This window comes from Cavia porcellus, unplaced genomic scaffold (assembly GCF_034190915.1).
Source record: "Cavia porcellus strain 051 isolate PalLab524CR breed Dunkin Hartley unplaced genomic scaffold, mCavPor4.1 scaffold_1, whole genome shotgun sequence".
Classification (NCBI taxonomy): domain Eukaryota; kingdom Metazoa; phylum Chordata; class Mammalia; order Rodentia; family Caviidae; genus Cavia; species Cavia porcellus.
In genome coordinates, this window is record NW_026947484.1 from 60,905,131 (window position 1) to 60,910,230 (window position 5,100).

Sequence of the window (5,100 nt, forward strand, 5' to 3'; positions counted from 1 at the left end):
GTTGCGGACTGGAACGGAGGAGGCAGAGCCCTCCACAGCACTGCTGGTGTCTACCAGTGCATTCGTCTCGGGAAACAGCTCAAAGTCTCCAAAGAGTAAAACAGAGACCTGAAAAACTAAATTCAGCATTCACAGGAAGTACTCAGAGCAGAACCACTGACAGTAACTGAACAGTGCAGATAAACAATGTCCACCAGTGAATGAAAGGTAACAGGGAACCAAACATCTGCTCAGCAGAACAGCAGTCAGCACTAAAAATGAAGTAGCTGTGCAGGGTGGCACCTGCCCATGATCCCAGCACTTGGGAGGCTGAGGCAAGAGAATTTCAAGTAGCACCAACTACAAAGTGAGACCCTGTTTCATAAATGAAGTAAACAACAAATCCAGAACAGGTAAAGCCATAGAAACCGTCATGGCTTGGGTTTAGGTGTCCCATGTGGTCATAGGTAGGGCTTTTGAAGGTGGCTGGATCTTTGAGTGTATGATGCTGGGACCAAGGGTATATAATTACTAAACTAGTCCACTGATTGGTTTGGCATAGTTCTCGGCAGGAGTTAGGGTGCTCCACCTTCAGTGTGAGTGGTATCTGCCCCTAGGTGGGAGGCTGGATCAGACACAAGGAGCAGAAAGAGAGTCATGGGTCACTTGTTGCTACCCACTTGCTGTCCTGTCCTTCTGCTATGCTACCCTGCCTTGGAGCCAGCCAGCTATGAACTGAAACCTCTACAAACTGTAAGCTAAATAAACCTCTCCTCTTTTAACTTGGGGTGTTGGGTATTTTGTCTCAGCGACAAGAAAAGTAACCAAGACAGAAATGTGGTACCAAGAGTGGGGTTGTTGTTATAACTGTACCAATGTGACTTCCAAGCCTTTGGAACCAGCCTGTGAGAAGCTTTGGAGATGGCGGCTGCAAAGGTAGGCTAAAACACCCGAGGGTGCACTGATGGGAGATTCCGGTCAGAACTCAGAAGCCCAGGAGGTTGACAGAAATCTTGCTGGCAAAGACCAGGCTCCAGTGGTTTCCACTGGGAAGAAGGACTGCATTGGTTGTTAGGCTCTAGATGATGTGTGTTATGGCTTGGCAGAAAGTTAATCTGCATTTTGCTCAAGTTCAGAGACTTCACCTGAGACTGAGATGGGGTCAGACTAATTTATCTAGCAGAAATTTCAAGGCATTCAAATCCTGAGGCAGCGGCATGGCTACTGTTGAGGGCTTTTAGCCAGATTCACGTGGAGAATCAAGAGCAAAAAACCCAGTGGGATGATTTAAAACATTTTGAGCTTGGCCAGAAAGGAAGGACTTGTAAAGGTGCAGCCTGCAAAGATGGAACAGAGGAGAAATTGATCACTGAAAAGACTAGCAAGAAAAATCCTAGTATCTCAGAGCAGCTAACAGAAAGATGGCCTCCTCAGGCCATCATGAGAAATAGCAGAACTCTGTCCTCTGCAGCCTCAGGTTTTAAAGGTGAAAGAATTTGCTTTGAGCAGAGAGCCCCAGAGCAGCATGTTCCCGAGTAGCAGAGGCTTACCAAACTTTTTCTTGGAATTTGGTTTATAGGTACTTGACTTCTAGAGCCAAGAGATAAGGAAGTCTGGTTACTGCTCCAGCTGGCAGCATCTTGGCATCACCCTTGCAGCACTGGTTTTAGATGCATGCAGAATGCAAGAGTTGTGGGTCAGGGAAGCTACCACCCAGATTTTAGAAGGCCTGGGAGGCCAGGCAGCGTGCCCCTGAGAGGGCACCGTGTGAAGGTATGAGTGTGAATCCACAGGTGCAGAGGGGACCTCCAAAGGTTGGAGAAGCCAGGGATGTGGATCATCCAAGGAAAACTGCAAGGAGGGAGCAAAGACAAGAAGGAGGACAAGCAGTGAGAGCTACAACCACAAATTCCATAGGGGCAGAGTGACCCAAGCCACTTGGAACTCACATCTTACCACAGTTTGCTTTGCATGCTGCACAGGAAACTACAGAACCAAATGTTTGCCCTGTTGGATTTTGCACCTTTTAAAAAAAATTTTGTTTCATTTTAGTTTTTTGGTTTGAGATAGGGTTTCACTATGCTGAGTTTGAACTCACTTTGTAGCCTAGGCTGGCCTGGAACTCACAATGACTCTCCTGCCTCTGCCACCCAAGTGCTAGGATTACAGGTATGTGGCACTACATCCAGCTTAGATTTTGGACTTGCTTTGATCCCATTCCTTTACATTCCTCTACCTGTAACTTTTAGAATGGAAATATCTGTCTTGTGCCATTGAATGTTAGAAGCATTTAACTTTCATTTGTACAGGGGCTCACAGCTAAGAGTTTGCCTTAAATCTCGGAGACTTGGGACTTGGATTTTTCAGGAATGCTAAAACTTTTAGGGCCTTGGCAACTCTTAGAGATGCACTAAATGCTTTCTGCATAAGTGGTTGTGTCTAGATGTCACAGGTAGGTAGATCTTGAGTGTGTGATGCTGCATCAAGAGTATGTGATACTGAACTGTCCACTGATTGGTTTGGCATAGCTGTGCATATGGACAATAGGAAGTTCTGCCCTAGATAGTATAAGAGACAGAAAGAGGACTTTGCTGCCTTCTGCCTGCCCTGAGCATTTCTCCTCTGTGATGGCCCTCTGTCATGTGCCAGCCTGCCTTGGAGCCAGCCAATTATGAACTGAAACCTCTACAAACTTTAAGCCAAATAAACCTTTCCTTTGAGAGTCAGGTGTTTTGTCTCAGCAACAAGGAAAGTGACTGACTTGCTTAATCTCCTCAGGAAATTCCAGATTGAGCCCAGCCACCTCCTCAGCAGCCCCTGAAAGCAAACCTTTCCTTGGCTTTCTGTCCTTAACTTTTCAGTGGCCCCACCTGCCCTCAAGGGTCAAAAGAACCAACAGCCAGGGCCAGAGTCACCACTTGCCAGTGTTGCCAGGGAAGGCCTGATGATGCCCCTCTCATCAGACGCCCTCCATACACTGACAGTTGGTGGCTTCTCTGTAACTGACAGAAGACACCAATGAACAGGGTCTGCCCCCGAGATGAGCACAGTAAGGGCAAGAGCTGCATTTGAGGTGAACAATGTATACTCCCTGCAGATCTGTGGTGAAGGCGGACGCAGTGTGGTGCTCCCCAGACCACAGCTGGAGCTCTGTTTGGGTTTTTTTCTGGGAGGGGAAGTTTCACCCATGTATACATAAACACACACACACAAAAGGAAGAGCTCATGAACAAGAGGCCAAGGTTGGTTTCTGCAGTGGAAATCAAGTCCCTTCCGACTTCCCTACCTGACCTACTCAGGTCTCAGGGAGGAAGTTCTCTGTGGCAGCACCAACAGAGGCACCCACTGCCCCACTGCCCTGGGGAGGCCCAAAGCCCTTGCCAGGATAGGGGTGCTCTGCAGGATGAGGAGGGACCCTGTGCTCTGACATCAGCTGGCACAGGATTGGCATGGATGACAACAGTGGCATGGGCAGGCCAGGAGTGGCAACTGGGGCTATGGCCAGGGAGGAGGAGGCAGATGGCTGGTTGTTCTCACGGGGCCACTCGGCAGCGCAAGGTAGGTAATGAACTCAGTGTAAGTTCCGGGAAGAGGCATCCTGAAGCCTGGAGCAGCTACACCAGGACCCCAGACCTGCTGCTCCCCTGGTACTCTGAGGCCACCATGGGGGCGGGTGACAACTGCACTCACAGCCCACCCAGCGAGGGTCTGATCCTCAAGACAGCCACAGGGATGTGTGTGCCTTGGGGCTCAAGGATACTGACACATGGCAAAAACCCAGACTTTTAGAGATGGGACCAGACACTGCCACAAGGGCACAAAGCACGGAGCACCTGAGCACAACTCTTCGTCTCACATGGAGGCCGCCATAAGAGCACAGTTCGGGAGCTTTCAACCAACTCACAAAGCTGTACTCAACCATCTCTGCCCCACTGTACTTTCGAGGAGCCCCATACTCACAGGCAGTCATTCTCCAGTCCTTCCACCCCTGCAGCTGCTCAGCCACTCCACACCTCACCCATGCCTGCTCCAGCACAGAGGCATAATACCCCTTCCTCTGTGGATGGACATGTGCTTAGCTTTTCATTACTGACAGCCATTGAGGCTGCTCCTACCTCAGGTTACCACAGAGCCACTTTCTACTCCTGGAGCCATACATGGGGGAGCTGCTGAGCGACACGGTAACTGTTCCCCCGTCTGGAGAACCATCAAGCTGCTCAGCAGCAGTGTACTCAATACCAACTGTTCCATGCTATCAGAAACCCTCAGTGTCTTTTTCGATACAAGGTCTTGCTCTGTAGTCTAAGCCAGCCCCGAACTCAGTATCTAGCTCAAGTTGGACTCAAGACTCAGGATCCTCCTGCCACAGCCTCCCCAGGGCAGGGATTAAAGGTGTGCACTGCCATGCAGCGCCACTGCTGTTTCACTGTAGTCATCCAGTGATTGCAAAGTGGTTCCTCACTGTGGGTAGTTTGGTGCCAGGAGTGGGACCTTGCTGCCTTATGTCTGCCGGCACACATTCCACCCCAAGCTGCACCCCAGCCCTCACTGTGGGCCTAATTTAAATTGATGCAACATGGGGTGGGGGAGCTCCCAGCCTCCAACATGCAGCACTTGACTGCTGAGCCCAGCAATCCTCTCCAAGGAAAAATAACAGCCAGCCTGGCCCTCTCCATGATCAGAGTTGCACATCCCTACTCAGCGAGCTTACTATGCCTTCCCAGAAGGGCCCAGTCCTTGTTTTCTTGACCATATGACTGGTTCTACAAAACAAAACATTGGAAGGAGCTGACACTGCCACACTTGTGCAGAGGCTTCGACTGCGTTTCCTGTCACTGTGAGCAGTTCCCACACAAACACAGACCAGAATCCAGCCTGCCTACAGCCAAGCAATGCCAAATGTGCCACACAGATGCTTCACACCTGAACTGAAATCTTCATCTCTATTGCTAAGTATGTGAAGAAGTCAGAGCTCACACCAACTTGTTAATGGTTCTGATTACACTCACTTTACATTGTCTAATGACATTTATATTAGATTAAAAAACTGCTACCTGTCTTGAGGAAAAGACAAAGAATGATAAATAAAAGTATGGTAAACATTAAAACTGACAGTGCTAC